This window comes from Lycorma delicatula, chromosome 6 (assembly GCF_047948215.1).
Source record: "Lycorma delicatula isolate Av1 chromosome 6, ASM4794821v1, whole genome shotgun sequence".
NCBI lineage: Eukaryota > Metazoa > Arthropoda > Insecta > Hemiptera > Fulgoridae > Lycorma > Lycorma delicatula.
The window spans coordinates 121,122,051-121,145,229 of NC_134460.1; the positions used below are offsets into that span (position 1 = coordinate 121,122,051).

A 23,179-nucleotide genomic window follows, 5' to 3' on the forward strand; every position below is an offset into this window, starting at 1 on the left:
GCCTGTTTTTTTTCTCGTGGATTTAAAAATTATGATGTAATATCGTTTAAATCATCTTAATTAATGATTAAATAATGTCGTATTTAACTCATGTTGTAAAACTGCTTTCTGCGTTGGCCTGTACGATTACAGATAAGACAGCGATCTGATATTTTCTATTAGTATAAAATCCTAATATCTCGCTGTTCTGTGCACAAAAATTAATGTTCCTCCCTAATAACATTCCACTGTTCCATGTATTTTTCTGAATATCTTTAGTTAGTTAAGTAACATAATTTTTAAAAGTACTTTATAGGTTATTTTTCTCCGTAGTGCGTCTGATTTATAGGATGACCTAATTACAAAATTTTAAGTGAAAGAATGGATTTTATTAATATCCTATTATTGTGTATTTCTTTGTAACGTTATGGTGATATTTCGTTACTAGCCTTGTAACAGTACGCTGTAAAACCGGCGTTGAAAAGTGTTATTATTGGTGACACGATTATATGAGCATATGATGATATGCTAAAGGTTGCTCTGCTTTATTGTAAACTCCTAATGTTCGAGTAATAAAATTATAGCCTTGCAGTGGTCATAGCTTCCATATTCAGAGAATATGCGGTAAAAAACAACAGTTCATAGATAATGCATAAAAAAAAATAGTGTGGGGTGTATATCAGAAAAGACCCAAAACGTGATAAATTTCTGTAGATTATAGTAACAGCTTAAAATCAAAAAGTTTTAAATTACTATTTAAATCTTTCACACTTTTATTAAGAGAAAAGAACGCTTTTTCATTTTTATTGGCTGTTTCTTCATCAAAATATCTACGTTTAGGAAAGAAATACGGATCCTCTGCAGAGTTATCAACTGAAATCTTAGATCAGCAAGTTTATTCTTTTTTATCTTCAACCTTCAAGAAAGTTCTTCTAGTTTGTCCTTTGTATCAAATAGCACAACAGTATTAATTTCTGAACATATTAGGTATTTAGTTTTAAAAGCTTTTTTATTTATTTATTTTTTTAAAATTATTTTCGTTGACTTCGTTTTTATATGTCGTGTAAAAAAAACATTGTTACATCTCTTTCATTTTCTACACCTTCTATTTTTAGTACGGTTGTTGAGTTGCTAAAAGGTGTAGAATCTTGAGCGGGGTAATATAATTGACTGGGATTCAAAACCGGTACTTTAAGTGTGAATTGGTGAAAAACCACCACTCAAAAACCGCCTTGGAAATCCTATTTTCTTGATCAAGTTATACGAATATATTCTGATAATACTGGTCAGTTATCTAAGTTTTTAGGTGAAAATATATAGCATTTAAGAATTCAGAAAACATTAAACTCCCAGTGTGGAATATTTAAATTGAAAATCAATCTCATACGTTATTCAGACTTACATGAATTATGAAGTAGAAAAAAATTATTTTATACTCCCTTGCCCATTCAATCGTTCTCTCCCTCTCTCTCTCTCTTTAACACAGATATATGAGAGTGCATTCGCGCGCGCAAACACACACATACACAAATTCATTTTTTATATATTTTTCTTCTGATTTTTTATAAATCATAATTTTATTCTTGGCATTTTCTTGACCTAAATCAAAAAACGTTTACGTCATATAAAAAAATTATCAATTTACATCCTTTAAGGTGTAAATTGATAATTTACACCTATTCACTATATAATCTAAAATGCAGAAAAGTCACATTTCCCTAATTTAATAATAAATATAAACCAATTTTAGTATTTCAGTTTCTATAGAAACTTGGACCTTTATAGAAATGCAGGTTACAAACAGCCTATTACTTGCTTTATTTTAACTCACATGTTTTTTCAATTTTTTTTTCATGTTTTTCCTCAAATCTTGCATCCTTAATTTAACATACATCCTGACATTACCGATTGATGAAAGTTTGCACATTTACTAAGTTCGGGTGACTATACAATATTCCACTATTACTTTTGCAAACATTCTCTCGTACGGCTGTAAATTAAGGGTGAGGGTGTAAAAAATTGCAAAATCTGCAAAACGGCTATGGAGGGGGGTTTAAATCTAAATTAACTTACTAATTAAACTCATTAAGTTTATGATAATAATGTTATTAATGTATGACTAAAAATTATAAAGCAAGTTTTTAAAAATCTTTAAAAATTTTTTAAAATTATTTTACTAAGTTTTTTATACACGAAAATTATATATAAAAGAACAATTCGCTTGATTTTTATTTTATTCCTGAACATTTTATAATTAAAAACAATTTCCTGTAATTTACATATCACAATAATGAAATGATAACGATTCCATATAATGTGGAATGTAGATCATATGGAATTTATCACCTCATAAAAATTAATTAGATTCAAAAATATTGAATTTTTAAAATATTATTTTCCATAGAAAGGGAAATATTAATTAGCTGCTTTACTATAAATCATTTTTACATTGATGAAATTATCCAATAATGGCAGAAACACATGATTAACGAATTTTTTATAGAAAAATCACCCATGAATACTTTACTGTTTGCAAATGACAGGTGATTTGTGTTCACTCAGAAAATATCTTGCAAGGAACTATTTACTTATCGGGGGGTTTTCCGGCTTAAGCCTTTAATATTTTTCCTTCTGTTTCTGAAACCAAATTAATGGGCCTCATTGGGAACGATCAAAAACGAACAAAGGTAATTTTAAATGATCAGGCAGTCGAGCAAGTGGGGTCATTTTGTTATTTTAGGTACAATATCTCATGCTGAAGGTCGGATGATGTTGACTTGAATATGCGCAAGTTCCATCAATTGCTTGGCACTATCAAACGAACCCTTTTTAATAAGGTCCGCCAAGAGATACTTATAAAATTTGATAATGTGATGGCTGTCCTATTTGGCTGTATGGACAGAGATACAAGTTCTGACAAAACGAACAGTTGTCTTGATTAGAGGCTACAGAAATGAGATTTTTTAGGCTTCTGGCCTGATGTGCGTTGTTATATAGATTCCAAAATAACATAAAAAAACAACAGCTGGGAGTTTAAAGTGTAGCTTATCTTATGAATGATTGTAAACAACGTTAGTATGATGAACAAGTTTTAATTATGAATGAAGTACAACTGCTACGTAGATTGATGGAATTCACCCCAATCAGGAGTAGACGTCCTAGGAAGTGTTGGAGAGACAGATACAAATATAAATAAAAGTCATAATAGATTTAAAGGCCTAAACTGTGAAGTTTGTGATGATTATGTGGACTATAAGTCATTCTTTGACAGTAAAGCGGGTAAAGCAAATAAGGTACTAATCCAGGCACTATTACGGGTTGTTTTTTTTTAAGATTAATGATGTTTACTTATGATTAAGAAAGTGCTTATGATTATCACATGAACGACGAGTGAAGTTATTATTTTACGGAAAAATATCATCATTACTTGAATAGGTTTGACTTGTTTACATACAGCAGTATATTCGATTGTTCAGCGAAGAAAATAACGGGTAATCAGTTTATTCTTCAAAATCATTAATAAGCCTGGCAAGATTGTTATTCTTGGTATTTGTATGTTAATTTTAAGAGTAGCTTTGTCTGCGAGGTCATCTACAAATAATATGTGGATGGCAGCTAACAACATGTAATTACAAGAGTTTAACAATTAAAGTGACAAAGACTAGAAAAATTATCTTGTTGTGAGCTTCATTATTCTAGTATTAAAGTATTGTTCGCTTCGGTGTCTGAACTATTCGTACCACATTATGGATCTGCTCATTGTTGCTGAACTTTCTGCTACTTAAAAAAACTTGAGAGAACAAAAAAAATTAATGGCACGAGATCGGTACTGAAAGGATGAATGAATCCTGTAACACCTCTCAACAAGGGACGGTATTTTGAATGCCTTCCCTTGTTTTTGAGCAATGTGAAGACGGGCATAATCTATAAAAAGATTTTGTGTTTTGAGAACAAACTAAGACGTTTCCTCTTTCTTGCGGTTTAACTTTACTTTCTAGCATACCACAATAATACTCGCTATTGATTTTACGTTGTTCTTCCAATAATAGCAAAGGTTGGTTTTTTTTTGCCTAAAACACCATTACAAACATTTCACTGTTCACGTGTAGATTTTTTATTTTTTCCGGACGGGTGAAATCAAAATATTTAATTCCGTTAAATCTTCCGTATTCTGGCGTTTAGATTTCAGCCCAAAATGATAAATCCGAGTTTTACCACAAGTTATACAATCTAAAACATCATTACTGTTCATTAAAAATCGTCACTTCGTTTAAGTTCAGTAAATGCGAATTCCAGTGTCATAGTGATTTTGAGTCAACTGCCTCGGAATCCATCTAGATCACGTTTTGCGGTAATTCAGAAAATAATGGATAATGGAATGGACCATGCGATATTCGTAGTACAAATTTTAGCAATTGCATAAATATTTATGCATCTGTCTTTGTATATTAGATCATTACTGATATTTTGCAAGGCGCTAGTTTAAACCGTACTTCTGCTAAGATGAAAATCGATTTCACTTGTTCTGCACAATGTAAATAGTTCGACCGAGTTATAAAAACTAAACTATCAATACATTTTCTCATACTGTTATAATCGGCCGGTTTTTCACCTTAAAAAATAGAAACCTTATCATAGTAAGCTGTTCTTTCATGGTACACGTTTTAAACGGCGCGGAAAATTTGAAATAAACAAAATAGGCAATAATAATAATAATAATTGCCGGTCTTCGTGGCGCGAGTCTTTAATCTGGAGGTCCTGAATTCGAATTTCGGTCGGGCACGGCATTTTTCATACGCTAAAAATTTCCATTCGGGCTAATAGTAAAAAAAAAATTATTATATATAATAATAACATTATTTAATTAAACATAATTTCAAAAATTCGTATATTATTTTTAGAAAATAGTAATTTTTTTTCTGAAATAGGCATAATTAGTTTCAAATACATAAAATAACATGAATGTATTAGTTGTAAAACCGTAATTCATTTGCATTTCACCGAGTACTGTTTTTGTTGGCATATTTTTTTAATTTTCCTTTTTCGTCACTGTTGCTTATTATTATTATTATTATTATTATTTTTCAGTGATGGTAAACACAAGCTACCATGTTTGCCCAATAGTTTACCTTGTTATGAGGATAGTAAAGGGTGTCTCAGGTTAATCAATAAGACCCTGGTCTTTTTCGGAAATATTGCTGCAAATAATTGTACTGAATTTTTTTTTTTCAAAAATAAAAAATAATAGAAAAAAGTACTTATTTACCCTTAAAACTGGAAATTTAGATTATTCTTAGTACTCGTTTTTCAATTTTTTAAATATAATTTTTAACATGAGTTTTGTCATAAATCACTTCTCCTAAATACTAGATTATAGTTAAAATTTAAGGATAAAAATAATTTATTTATATATACATCAACAGAATGAGGATATTATATATATATATTTATAAAGAAATTAAATTTTAATTTTCTTTTATGGTATTTTCGTACTCCCCACACCTCAAAACGTAAAGAAAATACAATTTCACCCCGCAATCCCATCGTGTGACTGAAAGTAATACTATACTTTTCTTGGAAAAGTCGGTAAAAATAATTTATTTGAATAAAATATATTATTATTTAAAATATGCATATTTTTAGCAAAATTTCGTATTTGTTAATTTAAAGCAAGATAATTATTTCTTTAACTAAAATTGAGTCACGATCTGAGATATATACATATATATATTCAAGGAATGGTTGTAATAATAATAATAATACATTGTATAATAATGGGAGTTGATGAAATCTTTTCTGTTCAGCCTATAACGTAAAGCGAGACGTTGTCAGTTGTTTATTATTCTAAGAATTTTATAAATACGTGAAATTCTTCTTGTGGAAAGATATACTAGAATCATTTCTTGTTATATACTTAATTTGGAAATTAAATTCCATAGGAATTGAATTTCTAAATTTAACATTGCCTTCTTTTTAATAACAATATTCTTTTTTATAATATTGAAGTTATTTGAAGAATTATATTTACTTATATGTGTATGTATATATATATATATATATACACACACACACACACACACACACACACACACACACATACACTAAATGCTTTTGAAGATAAATAAATATATTGTATTTTATTATATATTAATTAATACTATACAAAATTATTTATGGGTTCTCCACAGGGCGTATACTTTAACGTAATGCACTGTTTTCAAACGTTACATTTACTAAAAATTCTTCTAGGAAATACATTTTTTTAAAAATATATTTCTAAAAACGCTTAATTTTTTTTCTTTATTTACCATTTTATATTTCTAAAACAGATGTTCACATCTGTTATACAAATCGAAATATTCTTCAGAAATGTCATATATATGTTTAATCCGACATCCTCAACAAAAAAAAGTATTTTCATTTTTTTTAAACAGGTATTAGTGGAAATTTTAATTTTTACTTTTCTAGGAATATAGCAATAAGAGGAAAAATGGTGATTAATTAAAATTTTTGAAGTGGAGACCTTTGCAAATCTGGACGTTTCATTAATCCCTTTAACTAAAAACCCCAAGGATAATTGTAGAAGAATGTATGTATCTACAGTATTTTGACTGGTATTTTTATAAATATCTCTAGACTGCCTTGAACTGCAGGACTCTAAAATTTTTAAATTTGAAAATTTTATATGATGTAGAAAATTATATCGACCGTCCGAAATTTTGTTCTATTTAAGTAGTTTTTCTCTATAATTATTGAACATAGAAATCTATAAAATTGGATTTATAAATAAACTAACGTAAAAGGAAAAGTAAACACCATCCGGAAATTAATAAATAGTTTTGTTTTAAAAAGGATCTCCCCCCCCCCCAAAAAAAAAAAATGGGGAGCTGTAAAATTATAGAAAGAAGATTTATAAAAACTGTTAAGGTTATTCTTGAAAATTAAAAACTGGTATTTATTTTGATAATATAAATAAATTATGAAACATTCCTCTCAAATTAATATTAAAGTGATAAAGTTGGTATCTCTGGTGAATAAGAAGGTTAAATTCTGATTGTGAGAGAGAGGAAGTTTAAATACGAGTGTGTCAGTATAGAAGTTACATACTTGTATTTTAAACTACTAATAATAATACTGTTTGTGTGTGAGCATGTGTGTGTGTGTTTATGTGTGAATAATAATGATAATAAATTAATTGTTCCGGTTGATATTGGATTGGGAATACTAATTTCCTCAGAGTAATAAAAACATGCGGCAAACTTGCAGCAATATCGAATTTAATAAACTGTAATTACTTTCAAATGATATATATACATATAAATAACTTCTTGCTAATTTCAGGTATAATATTTTAGTATTACTTCTTTTTAACCTGCTGTTGAAAAAAAAAAAACAGATCTCTCATTTCATCCTAGATGTGTATTTTTTTATAACTTTATCAATCCACTGAATTTGCTTTTTCTTTTGTAAAATTTTTAAAACGAAAAATGACAAATTTTGAACAGATGATTTGATAATCTTTTACGTAAATAAGAATGCTACCTATTGTAATGAGTACCATGATTCGACTTCCGGACATATCTTGCGTTTCACAACCCCAGACCCCCAAAACCACCGTCAGTTCAAAATTTTACATATACATTTATATATATATATTTCACTTTCTTGTGGACACGATAACTCCTGTAATTTTGCGCCATCACTTTTAAATTGTTCCTTAAAAATAACTCGTTTCAAAATCTCGGTCGTTCGTTCCCTTATGGCAAGGGACGACCGAAATGTTGGTGGAATTGTAAGAAGATGAGGCTTGTCGTATGGTAAACATGTGAAACATTTTTTTCGCATGCCAACATTGTCATACTGAGTAAATTTGAAATTTTTCCTAACTTTAAGATGGAGATATTTTTTATCCCCTACTTAGCACCGGTGAAATCTACCTCCGCCTTCCGACGGGCCAAAAGGGATTTTTTTTTTTTATTTCTCATTATTAATAACCAATATTGAGTAATTTTATTATACGTTAAATATAACCTGAGATAATTTAAAACATTTTCATGAAAAACCACAGAAAATAAATACATTAAAGTGCCCCAAATGTTAGAAGAAGATTTAAAAAATGTTTACATATTATAAAGAAACGTATATACACGACCCAGGTTTTTTTCTGCTCTTTGCGTTTATTTCTTGCGGCCTTTTTCATTTGGGTAAATTTTATACTTTTTTTTTTTTGTAAGACGACAAAAATATTTTTTTAAAATATTTAATTAAATTAACCATTTAAAACATTTATAACCAACTTCAAAAACGCAGGGAAATTTAAATATAACATTTTCCATATTCTTTTTTAAATTTCAAATTTTTTGGAAATCCTTGAAGCCAAATAAAGATTCATTAATTTGGTTTTAGTTGTTTATCTTTAATTCGGTATCGCATCTTAAATAAAAATTTGACTGTAATTCTTTTACATTTTTATGCGCGCGCGTATGTGTACATATTAGTCAGTTGTATTTGTAAAATATATTTTATCTTTTATTAGAACCCAATAAATAAATATTTTGAATGAATGTTTAGCATAATAACTTCACCAACAAGATTTTTAAATTTAACCACTTTCATTTTATGTTGATGTACAAATATAAACTATAATTAAAATTTATTTGCAAATTATATTTTACCAAAAAAAAGTAATACTCAAAAATCTTTTTGAGCTTATAACATTGTGTAGGTAATAAATTTTATTTTTCTCCCCTAAAAAATTTATTAATACTTTAAGTAAAAAAATGTATAAAATATTTTCACCCTTGTTTTGTTAAAACTTTAAAATCTACTTCCACAGTTAGTTATATCCCTACATCATGCCAATCGCACCTTTTTCTGCACCCAATTTTTTTTCTGCCTGATGGCTTCCATTTTCAATTAGATCCTCAAAATTTTTATTTTTTCCTACCTTTCTTTTTTGCACCTCTACTGATCCTTCTAAAACTGTTTTAATTAACTACAAAAATAATTATCATAACTTTTTTCTTTTTTTAAACAAATGAAGATATTTTACACTATTTTTATAAAATTATAATTTGTTAAAAAATTCCTCACCGATTATTTTATCTAATAATAATAATATAATATTTAGAGTGGCCTCCTCACACCTCTTACAACCACCACAGCCCCCATTGAGACCTATGGTGGATGGGAAGAGATAATAAGTCTTAGGGGCTAAGCAACAGAACAATCTAGACGACATAATACCTTAATATGCCACTGTGTCCACAGCAAACAAGAAACATTAAACCACAACTACAAAAACAAGAAACATAATAATAATAACGCCGCCACAATAACCTGGTTCGTATTTTCCATCAGTGACTGGGGCTGGACCTTAGGAATTCTTGATGTGTCCGTTCTTTACTACAAGTATGCTCCTCCGTCCGTGTTGGAAAATGACCGCTATAAGATTTATTACGATCGTGCGGTCCTCATGGATAAGCCAGTGGCCCACAATCGTCCAGATTTTGTTGGGATTGAAAAGCAGGAAAATGTAACCTGGATCATCGACGTGACGACATCACGAGCCTCAAACATCCAGAAATGCCGAGAAACTGTCAAAGTACAAATCTTTGGCGTATCAGGTCAGGGAGGTCCGGATCTAGCGAGAGGTTATAGTGCCTATATAATACTGATCATCGTCATCGGCGCACTGGAAGAGATTCAGCACTCGCTTCACGGATCACTCATCACTATTGGCGTTCTCATCACTATTTGGCCTTTTCCTGTCATTGCAGAAAACATTGTTCCTGTCATTGCAGAAAAAGATGATTTTAGACACGTGCTCATTAATGAGGAAGTATATAACCTACGAACTTGGAGAATGATGAACCTGGAGCTCTGACGTATGGCAAGTTGCGGTTGCCACAGAATAACCTGTATTATATTTTGATTTTTCTTAGTTATGCAATAGATTTAACCCCTTGCCACGCCTCCATGAGGCCGGCGGTCAACTTACCAGTAAAAAAAATGACCGTGATATAATAATAATATTGATGATGATGATGATGGTGATGGTGACTCCCGAACGGACCAGACCTGAGGTTCTCTGGACATTATTTTCGCTGGTTAGCACTCCAATCAATAAATTTATCATTATGCTGTCGTAGCATGGAATTATTGAAATAATCGTATTGTAGGGGTACATACGGTTTAGGTAGTGATAGAATGTAATAGAGTTAAGTACGCGGGGTCTTTGATCTTCCGCGGGTAGGGTGTTAGTTTAGCAATTCCTGGGGGCTACTTGGTAAAGTTAGGTGTCTTGATGTCTTCTTTGATCGCAAAACCTGACTAGGGTGGAATTTACTGATGTGAATGCCTTTCGAGATATTTGCATTGGTGGAATCTCACTGGCCGACTGGTGACTGGAATGTGACAAGTTTGAAGGAAAGAATATTTCCTCCAATTAAGCCACTCATGGATAGGAATGGAGGAGGTGATGTGGCGACCAGACACGTCACGAGGGGTGTACTTCTTCCTCGGGGGGAATTGAGATGATGACTTAGAATAATTTTAGAATTATATATTTTATTCAAAATGTTTATAAAAATTTGGAATTTTCATTTTAAAAAATTAGGTTGGCCGACACATTGAAAAAATGGTAAGATTTCAAACATTTAAGTAGGCTATTTTTAATAGGCTTAAAACGGGAAAAATTCCCGTTCTAAAGTTGTTCAGAAGATTAGTGATAACTAACATGATAACTAACTTATCATGTTTACAATATTGTGTACACTTAAAATGAATACCTTTACGTAAGGGTTATTCAAAATGAAGGAGCAGAATTGAAAAATTTATTTCTAATTAACGAAAATAGATAGATACACATATGAGACATCTCTGAATAGAGAAAAGTTCAAAGTTTTATTTTATGCATTCAACATGGCACTATTTGTTATGCGACAAACATCGAATCAGTAGTTCATTTCTTGCCATACATGTATTAACTGGTCCCTCGTTATTGAATTTACAGCTGTAACAATTTGATTTCGTTGATATTGAAGAGTAACAGGCGTAGGTAGTACATATATTCTGTTTTTATGTATTACTCCACGATAAAAATCGCAAGATGTAAAATCTGGTGACTTTGTAGGCCATTTCAGATGAACAAGATCATGTGCCCAACGCTTTCAAACAATCCTCATGGAATTGTGTCATTCAGATACTACCGTACCTCATGGTGGAAGTGAGGTGGAGCGCCGTCTTAAATTATCCTGATCTTGTTGAATTTGTAGAAACAACCAGTTTTGGACCATATAATACGCAATTCAAATGAATTATGTATTATATGTATTTCATATTATATTATCATTTAATATTAAGTGTATTTCATTTGTAACATGTGAGTGAAATATGTAATTCCAGTCACAGTTAACTCCATAAAAAAGAAAGGGCGATAAATTTTGTTTGAAAGGGCTCAAAACACATTCACCTTTGGAGGTTCTCTTTCATGTTCGATGACTACACTGAGATTTTTTTCCCCCCAAATTCTGACATTCACTTTACCAGAGATATGAAACGTTGATTCATCGGAAAAAGTTAACCTTTCAGAAAAAGTATCATCTTCTAAATCTTGCAAAATTTGAATGCAGAATCTATCTTTTTCCAGATCGCCAGGATGCAATATCTGAAGTAACTGCAACTTAAACGGCTTTAGATGCAGACTTTTTTAAGCACATGCCATACCGTTGATTGCGGAATTCTCTGCTTCCTGTGGTTGTGGATTTCTCAGGGCTACGTTCGAAAGCATTTCGAATACGCTCAACATTTTAATCTGACGTGCGAGGATGACCAATCCTTTTCCCTTTGCATATACAACCATCTTCTATGAATTTCTTGTAAGTTTCTTTAAGACGAGGCGGCTCTTTGTTGAACTTACAATGAAATGCACACTGCATTGAAACAGTGGATTCACTCTTTGCAAACTGCAACATACAATACGACTTCTCTGTGGCGACGACATTTTCTCGTAAACAAACCACAGCTTCGCTGTAGGCATTGAATGGAACTAATAGTAAATGTAGAACTTTTCTCTATTCAGTGATGTATCTCATATTTGTCTATATTTATTGTCGTTCACTAGAAATAAGTATTTAAAACCTGCTCCTTCTTTCTGAATTGCCCGCTATTGCTATAATGAATAATTTTACCTTTGATTTTTTTTAAGTTCATTTTTTAAATATACATGATCTGAAAGTGGATCACAAAAAAATATTAGTGCTTCATACTTTTTCTAGTTTCATTTCTGAATTTGTTTTTACATTTTTGCAAATTTGTTAATTTTCAAAAACAAGAGTTATAGAAAAACATGTTTCACCATTTTTCCTTGACAAATTTTTTTTACGAAAATACTTTACCACCAAATATTATCTTACTATTTAAAGGATTAAAAGTTGTTTTAAGGTAGTAGAAAATAATACTTCTAGTTTCATTATAATATATTTCAATATTTCAAGTATTATTTTAAAAAGCTACAAACATAGTGAGTCATAAAGCCCTTTCTAATTTTGATGATGTCTAGATAAAGTTTTTTTGAAACGGTCTGGAGAGTTTATGGTTAATTAATTTAACTTTTGGCAATAATAATGAAATTTTTCCTTTTAGTAAAAACGGGGGGAGATTGAAACGCAAAATTTTTAAATAGTAACATTCATTTTTGTGGTAGACCATATGAAAGCTCTGTTCAAGACGAGAAAAATAATGTAATGAGCCGATATCTATGATCTCTATGTTTTGTGATCTATGACCTGAATCCAAAATGGAATAGTAAAAAATTTAAATTAAATTTTTTTTCCAATTTTTAAAACATTCGAGATTCAATTGAATGTTCATTGGTTTTGTGATTCAATTAACAGAAATGTTTTGTTTTTAATTTACATTAATTAGGATAGTTGCTTTACAAACAGTCTTCTGTTTAGCGGGTGGCGTACAGTTGTGCACATTGCGCGGGAGAGAATTAGACCGATAGGACGGGTGGAACAGTTAGATAGTCATTCCATTACAAAAACATCTAGTATAGCTCCGTATACTTACATAGTATGCAGTACATTGTCAGAATTTTTCAGGGTAGTTAATACCGTAGTGAGCCAGCCGTCAGCCTATGTGCACAAGAATACGCCGCCCGCTATACAGAAGTTACTACAGCTGTGATTCTACTCTTCAGCTCATCCAAATAATGGTGGAACATAAACACCTTGTTTCACGTATCCCCAAAATGTAATATCTGGGAATCTTGGGAGAGCAAAGAGTGTAGTGTCAAGTCTTGGTCTCCCGTATATCCTACCCAGCGTCGTGGCAATGTTTTATTTAGAAACCCATGAACTCGGTTGTACCAAACTGATGAGGCTCCATCTCGGTGAAATATAAGTTCTTTAGTTGACATTTGGTTGTGGAAAAAGTCATTTCTGCAGCATCTCAAGATAAATATTCCATGTTTTTGTGTTTCCTTCAAAAAATAATGGGCTATAATTTTTTTTTAAATGAAACCGGACAAAAAACATTAACCTTTGATGGATTTCGCTCCTGCTGTATAACTTCATGCGGATTCTCAAATTCCCATGTGCGAACATTGTGCTGTGAAACTTTATTCCTTAAATAAAATGTTGCTTTATCACTAAAAATTAACCGCTGTAAGAACCTATCGTCTTCCATATTACTAAGAGAATATCATAGAAATATTTATGATTCCTTTTGTCATTTAAACGAAGAGCTTGTATCGGTTGCAACTAGTGTGGTCTGTAATGCAAACATCGTCTTAACACAGGACAACAGTCAAATGAGAGATTACAAATTCCCGATTAGCGCGACGAGTGGTATTTTTTGGGCTTTGTTGAAAAGCTTCTTGAATTCATCATACATTTTTCTCTGAAATATACGGTTGTCGTACAATCTTCCCTGTACCTAAACACCCCGATTCTCCAAATATTTTATACGAGGAACGAATTCTTAGGCGACTGTGGGTTGATACTGAAACGCTGTCGAAATGCACACTGAACCGTTATTGCCAATTCTGTCTTATTAAATTGTAGAACAGAAAACGATATTTGAAACTCTAGGAGTCGCACTTTCAAATTGTGCAAATTTCATTCATTGATCGTGTGCGGTTGTACAGATGTATAGTTTTGAAATGGGGTCATTCTTTTTTACACACTCTGTATAGCGCTTTATATTTGTGTAGTTAATATTTCATTGTTTCTGAATTAGAACCAGTAAAAATGATGAAATTGGTAATTAGAAAAAAATCGATTAAAATTTCAGGGATATGAATAAGGCAGCAACTGTATATTCCGAATACGTTAATTGTATACCAATACAGAGTTTAAATAGTTTTTCAGTTTAATTACTTTTAAATCGAAATTTTTCGATTATATATCGTTTCCGCATTTTAAACCATGCTTGATATTTTGTTATTTAGTATATAAACGATGTCTGTTTTTTATAAAATCGAATATATAAACTCGTTTAAAATCATGTTACGAATAAAAATTTTCTTTAATACTAAACGAAATATTAGTTAAATTGTAAAACAGTTGCTATTATATATATATATATATATATATATATATATATATATATAATAAAATATGATACTAAACTACACGGAAATCTCTTGGAAAATGATTCAATATGCAAAAATAAGAAAAATATTCATCTAAACATAAATCAGAAAACAGTGAGTTTCGGCTTGTGAATCATTTAGCCCTGTTTTCTGTCCCCTCTGTGAAATTAGACCGTTCTAAAAATCTTGGGGTACAAATCGAGAAGTAAATTTTTTGCCTTATGGATTTTGATCTGAGAATTGAATAAAAGTAGTCTCAGACCACTTTTATTCAATTCGGAAATTTATTCAAGAAAAACGGTGTAAAAGACGAAGAGGTTTTTTCGAAAAATACATTTTTTTAGGATTTAAATAAAATAACTGTTAATTTACCAATAACATAAAAATTTCTATTTAACTTTGTATAAAATTTAATTTTGAGAAAATTGATGTAAATAACGTTTATTAAAATTAAATACAAATTTGAGAAGTTCAACTTGAACTAAAAAAAAAACATAAACTGGATGAGAAAAGTGATACGATTTTAAACAGAACAATTTTGATCAATGTTTGAATAACATAATGTAAATGAAAACTTATCAATACTAGAAAAAGGAATAAAAAATACATTTGAAAAAAAAAAATATCGTACTTTTTTTTCTTTTTAATAATTATTAAATATCAAAACGGTTACTTGATAAAGCTGTAAATATTTCTTACCTATAGAATCAGCTCCCGAGAGATTGCCGTGCAATTTGGAATCGCTCTGTATATAATATTTAATAGCTGTTGGGCTTACGAAGTAAAAATTATTTAACTTTAAGTTATTTAAATGTTTTTCTTAATGATTTTAATGGTTTTATTAATTATCATAATTGTGTGATCGAGATCGATTATTTTCCTTGAAGGTGTTAGCTAATAGTTGTAGTTTTGAATAAATGAAATAAATCATGTTTCATTGTATTTTCTTTTTCACTTCAAACTTATTTATATGCTAATTAGATCTACCTTAAAATATCCTTTAGCTAAAATATAAAAAATAAATGGAAATTTTATTATAAATGATTCAATAACTTTTTAAGGTATTACAAAAGTCTTTTATAAAATTATATAATTCAAGGTTAAAAAATTCCTTCTGCGATCTATAAATAATATTATAAAAAGACAATTTATAAATTAATCTAACGTAAAGAATATATATATATATATATATATATATATATATATATATATTTTTAATTAATTTTTATTTATACGTTTTGTTTTGATGTCAAAATCAACACATGACATCTGACAACTGTCTTACAAAGAATTGTAATTTTCACCAATTGGTCATTTCCATGGGTACTCTGTATAATAATAATAATAATAATAATAAACATTTTCTTACTTGTGCATTATAACAGCACCACTGTCGTTGTGAGGTTATAACCAGCGCAACTGGTGGTAAGTTAAAAAAACTACGTTCTACTTCTTATCAGCAAGACGATCAAATAGAAATATTTGTTAAAGTTAACGGTGAACTAAAATGTGTGCACTTAGAATTTTAGATCTCCCACGATGTGAAGAGTAAGTTGTTAGATTTGTGCAGGTTAGATTAGGTTAACCCGCCGGGTTGATCTAGTGGTGAACGCGTCTTCCCAAACCAGCTGATTTTGAAGTCGAGAGTTCCAGCGTTCAAGACCTAATAAAGGCACTTTTATACGGATTTGAATACTAGATCGTGGATACCGGTGTTCTTTGGTAGTTGGGTTTCAGTTAACCACACGACTCATGAATGGTCAAACCTAGACTGTAAAAGACTACACTTCATTTACATTCATACATATCATCCTCATTCATCCTCTGAAGTAATACCTGAACGGTAATTCCTGGAGGATAACAGGAAAAAGAAAAAGGCTACGACTAAGTTAGGTTAGGTTAATTTGAATAAACGATTAAATTTCTAGTTTTGTGTTTCTACTTTATTCCTAATATCATAAACTTACAGACGTATTATACATAACCTTCCAACCTTACTGCCGCCGTAATAAGTACATAAGTACATTTTTTTTTTTTTGGAAAAGTATCCAGATCTCCTCGATCTCTTCGAAAGAGTACCCGTTCTAAAGAGGAAAGCGGAGTGACCTAACTAATACAGAATCAAACGCAGTAGTACAGTTGAAAACTTTAAAGAGCAGGCGAACTAAAGCCGGACGCTTTCTCGAGCACCTACGGGTCCTCAGCTTCCCATCTAGGTTGCCAGTCCACGTGGGTTGTATCATAAGTCGGTTTTGATGATTCTAAACAAGCCTCGGATGACACAGATCGGTCGGCTACGACTGGTCAACTAAGTTCTTCCAGTCAACACACTGTTCCCACAAAAAATCATCGGCCGGTGCAGTCGCCCTGCAACAACCATCTTTTAGTTGTCTTATTTGTCAGCGTTCTTTATTTCACGGGATGTTTGACAGGGTGACCCCTTTCGTCTTTTTTATTTTCATATATGATTCACCTAATGCTCAGAGAGCTACCGGATGAGGATTTTGTTGAGCTCCTGTATTGTAGGTTGTCTACAGTAGCGTACGCCGATGACGACCTGTTCGGCTCCACGGTCTGGGGCTTGCAATTCTCGCTTGAAGCTTTTGAACATTCTGCTGCGCGGTATGGTCTCATGCTGAACGGTGAGAAATGCTTTGCATTCTCCATTGTTCCGCGTGGTAAGCGTCTTCAAGGTCCTTATTGAGAGGCAATTCTATCTGTCCTCGGGTTCCATTCCACAGTTCGATGCCGTTCAGAAATGGCGGTATCTTAGTGTAAATTTTGATTCGATTTGACCAACCAGTTCCCAGTGTCAGAAATGTCTGGAGCCTAGCATCTGCCACTGACCTCAAAGTTTTGGGATTATTGACGGCTGTCCTCGCTGGAATTACTACAACAGTGCTCCTTCGACTAATTTTACACGATGGCACATCTGTTGCCATCGTGTAATATAGGCGGTACTTTTAATCGGGTAGCAATGTGATGATGGCATTCTCCAACGACATCCGTTTAGTATGAATTCGGTTTGGCTTGAATTTATTATCCTTTCTAGAGACTTCCGCATCGCCTCGTTTCTCCTATCCTTCTTTTGTCTATTATTTACTTCTCTTTCGTTTTCTTACTGTTGCACAAATGAAAAAAGAAAAAAATACTACACTTAACCTATCGGGAAAGGGATATGAACAACAAAATTATCTAGAAAAAGAAAAACTATTCTAAAAAAAAATTACTAACCTAAAAGACGTAAAACGAAATATAAACGAAATATAAATATAAATAAACTGGATATAAATTTATAAGTTCTTCTTTTGTAAAAAGCAATAGAAACGTTAATATATATGTTAATATACTTAATAGCATTGAAAGAATAAATAAAAAAGACAACAGATATACCTTTTTCATACCAACAGTCGATACCTTCGATAACAGTCGATACCTTTTTCTTACTAGGCAACCTCCTTTTCTTTATTTTCATCCAATAATACACAATAAAAGTAAATCAAGATTCTGTCTTTATTTATTAAAAGACGTCTAAAATAACTTTAATAAATTCAGGAAAAGGAAATTCTCAAATGTCATTCAATCAAAATTAAAAAAAAAATATATATATATATATATTTTTATTATATATACATATATTATCATTTCGATTGTTAAATAATCATTATTAGTAGATAATGAGGACTAGCTTAGTATATGTGTATTCAGAGTGAATACATAGAAACTGAAAGAATTTCAGTACGTGTTGAAGCACGTTAAAGTAAGTAAAATTAAGAAAAAAATTCTTTTAAACATGGATCTGGAAACGCTTTGTTTTTGAGTTATAGCTTGCAAAAAATTTCGTCCTGATTTTTACTATAAGGGTAAAATTAAACTACACTGAAATTTTTAGAACATAAGTTAAAGAATACATGTTATGATTTCATATAATTCTTGACCTGAGTTTTTGAATGAAATTGTGCACCTAAAGTATTTTTATTACAATATCTTTAAAAAATTATGTCCCCATATTCTTCATTTAAAAACGTATATTGTAATTTAATTTTGATGGCTTTAAATTCTTTTTTCCTAAATAAAAAATTGAATAAAAACTTGTTCCAGAACTGTATCTCAAGTAATTTTTGAGAAAGTTTTTGTAAAACAAACAAAAACAAATTGCTGTCGCAAAACAATTTTTTTTAGGTTTTATGTACAAAAATTTGATTATATTTGATTAAAATTTTGATTACAATAAAAAAGTAAAATTTAAAAAAATATTTTATAGAGAATTTAATAAGCGAAAAAAATATGTATATAGAGTTAAGTGAACTGGAAAAAGTATTTTAGAGACCGATTAGACTTTTATTTAAAACAAAACAAACAGAATATTGGCAAAAAAATATTATATAATAAATTTAAACCACAACAGGAATCATTTTAGTAGTGAAAAATATATAGTAAAAAATTTCATTATTAAAAACAAATAGAAATTTTCAATAAGAATTAATCAATAGAATTTTTTCAAATTTCATCTTATTAATTGATGGAAAATTTCTCCCCCTGTTTATGAAACAAAAATACTTACAATTTTTAAATAAAAAACGATGAAGTCAAATAAAAACTACGAAAAACGTGTGTGCATCTTGATTCCACAAATATTACCAGTAATATAAAACACAATATGGTATTAATGTAGTAGGCGATATACCTCTGTAATTAGTTCTTAGATGGTGCCACTGAAACGTTATATTGAAGTAAGAAAATAAATACAAAAATTGATGTGGACATTACATGACTTCCTTGTACGCCTATTAAATTATATAAACACATTTATTTTTAAATGAAAAGAACATAAAATTGTATTTCATTAATAACTTCTGATATTCTTTCATTTTTTTTATTGTTATTATTGAATTATTATTTATAGAAAAACCTTTTTTGCAATCAGAAGTTAATAATTATTAATAAATCAATATATTTAAATTAAAGAAAAAAAAGAAGTTAAACAGAAGGAGATGAAGTCTGATTCGAACCGATTTGCCTTCCTCTTGTAACATCAAAATATTTCATTAATTAAAATTTTATTTGGCTACAACCCTGGAACCAATGAAAATAAGTACCACTTATGATATCTCGTTGAAAAGCGCCCGATGAGGGCTTATTACTGCAATTAAGAAAAAGTCCATTTTTTTTTGATTTTGGGCTTTATCGACACCTTTGGTCCAGTCGATTGCAATAGATGTTACAACAGTCCTAAATCCAAAATTTCAACATCCTACGGCTAATAGTTTTTGAGTTATGTGAGATACTGTATGTACAGACATCACGCCGAAACTATTCAAAATGGATTCAGGAATGGTCAAAATGTATATTTCCGTTGAAATTTGAAAACCGAAATTTTTCACGATCACAATACTTCCTTTACTTCGTACAAAGAAGTAAAAAGAATGAATAAATGAACTAATTTAAAAATAAATTAACCTTGCTCATTCTATAATTATAATTACAATCTAACCAAACTAACCTACGCCTGCTTCGCTCGCTAGTCAAGGTTAGTGAGCGAAGCAAGAATAGGTTGAGTTTGGTTAGATTATATTTATAATTTCAATATTAATTAAATAAAAATAATTTCATTTATTCTTAAATTAGTCTATTTATTCATCCTTTTTTTATTTATTTTTTCAATATATATATATATATATATATATATATATATATATATATATATATATACATTTTGTATTTATTATTCCAATATAGCCTTTCAGTGGCGCTATCTAAGAACTAACGACAGAGATAGATCGCCTATTATATTAACACTTACAATATTAATATTAATAATTACATTAACAAAAAATCCACCAAATAAAAAAAATATATATTTATATATGTACGAAAAAAATCTCTTGTTTGTTGCTGGGTGTACTTTATTTTAGGTAACATTTAAATCCTACAGGTTTAATTGGGAATCTCTTTTTTAGTATAAAATGAAACGTTAAAGTTTTTTCAGTTAACATATACTCGTATAATATATATATTCTTTTTATTATTTTTTTTTTTATTTTATAATTACAAGATACAGATAGAGATCGTTTCTTTTACAGTATTTTATAATTTTTATTTGTACTTATTAATTAATATTTTTAGCATATCATTCATTTCTCTTTTTTTTTGTATATCCGTATGATGTTCGATTCTTCTACTGATGATGATGATGATTTAACAATAAAAGTGCTCATCTAACGTTTAATTTTAATTGTATTTTTGTAATTTTTTTAAGGAATTTATTTTAATTACCGAAAAGTTGAGGCTTTCGTACAAAACATCAAAATTGAATGAACGAGTGTAGTTAGTATTTTGTTAATTTTTAGTCTCTAATTATATAATTTTTATTTATTTTATTTTTAATGTTTTTTTTTATATATTGATTAGATAATAAATCTGTTTTCACAGTTAAATTTTAATAAAATTATGTAAATTATTTCTAAATTACTGACTTATGAAAATCTGTGTGAGTGAGTTCGTATGAAGAGAAATACTTGATGTAGCTTTATTTAATCAATACGCGAAAAGAGCTGAAACCCTCAAACATGAAATATTAATATATATTTAGTTTTATATTGAATGTTATTTATACTACGTCATAATAATTTATGAATTCAATAAGCGACAGCAATATCAAAATAGAAAGTCCGATCTATTGATCCGTTAACCTTCTACATATGAATTCTGCATAACAGCGTGACCGTTGCGCTACTTATAAGCCTGCGTTGTTTCTTTAACTGTAGATGTATATTGTAATAATAATCCGAAAAGGCAGTTTTGCTTCTGTTACTTTTTTTAATGGCTGAAAAAGTAATTTGTTTCAGGTTTGTCTGTTGTCGAACTCAGTTGATTTCGAAGTCGAGAGTTCTAAGTTTCAAATCCTAGTAAAGGCTACTTTTAAGTGAGTACTAGATCGTGATTACTTTTCTTTGTTGATTTGATTTCAATTAATCACACATCTCAGGAATTATCGACCAGACACTGTACAAGGATACACTTTATTTACATTCATACATAACATCCTCATTCACCTCTGAAGTAATAATACCTTACGGTGGTTGCGGAAGCTAAACAGAAAAAAGAGAGAGGTTTGTCTAATGTGGCTTTTCTTCTTCATTTTTTTAAATTTTTTAATAAATTGACTCAAAGATCTGTTATACATTTGACAGTGAAAAATTCATAAAACTATTTTAACAGATTCTGTGTAAGATTGTAACTGCATTATCAACTGATAGAGTTCCAAAGCAGATGGAAATCTTTTAGTTTTAAATACCCTGAAAAATGCACGGGTATAAAGATAGAAAAGATTATAGTGGTCAAAGAACCGTTTATTTTACTCTAATTTATCGACGCTCTGTACTTTTCCCCTAAGTTTATTTATTTATTTTATGAAATACCAGGTTACAGAGTAACATAGCACAGTGACATGATGTCAACATTTCTCTGCAGAGATTCCAAGGCATTTGTACGCAGTATGGCCTGCAAATAAATATGTACTGGTAAATGTGTATTGAACAGACTCAGGCCGACTATTCCTAAGACGTGTGGTTAATTAAACCCCAACCACCAAATAACACTGGTATACATGATTTAGTATACAAATCCCTACAAAATCAGCTACCATTATTAGGATTTGAACCTTAGACTTGATTTCGAAATCACCTGATTTTCGATGGCGAGTTTATCACTAACCAACCCGATGGGTTGATACTGAGATTTACTATTGGCTAAATAAAATTAATCCTTTTTTAATTGAATATATTTTAATGAAAATAATATACTGAGGGTTAACAAACTGTGGTTACCCTTAAATAACTCTTCAGCAATTAAATATAAAAACGAAATTTAGTAAATCCTCTTACCTCGAAACGATCTACTTTTTCTGTGTGATGTCATCATGGAGCAGTAACACAAAGATTTTAAACGAAAAGGATAGATTTATGACACATCATTTTAATGATGTGATTTTTGTTAAAAAAACAAAAATTTTAACGTAAAAAAAATCATATTTTTTCAAAATGGCTGCTATTGATAATCATTTTCATTGATAGTAAAAAACTAGCTTACAGTACAACCCAAATAGTGAATTCATATACTAAAAAGATTGTTTTTAGATAGAACCACTTCCTAGTATTCATTTTTCGATGTTTAACTGTTGCAATGTTATTTAAGGGTGACCATAATTTGTTAACTACCTTTATAATTAATTTTTTCTACACAACGATGTTATTATTTTTTGCAGTGAAAATGCAGGAATAAAATGATAAAACAGTTTGAAAAAATTACGAAATATTTTCTAATTTAAATTGTACTGAGTGAGCCACGAAATAGTAGCCCCGCTAGTGGTTGGTAGCTCCATCAGAAAACTGACGGTCGGAGCATCTAAGGTGGAAAGGGAGGGACGGTCACGTAACTCACGGAAAGGGAGTTCTTATATAGGAATGTACATTTCCTTCCTTTGTTCCAGTTTTTCATGCCAACGTCCTGTGAACGAAATTTTTGTAATTTTCTATTCAATATTCATATTCTGGAGGGTCTACTTTTTCGTGGCCTACTCTGCATAATATATTAGGTTTC

The 23,179-nt window shown here is 30.2% G+C and overlaps 1 protein-coding gene across 1 annotated transcript in view; it reads right to left on the reverse strand.

Moving 5' to 3' along the window:
* LOC142326814 (cell adhesion molecule 2-like) overlaps nucleotides 1–23,179 on the reverse strand; it is a 710,325-nt gene that overhangs the window by 480,818 nt on the left and 206,328 nt on the right. The gene's annotated exons all lie outside the window — the stretch shown is intronic.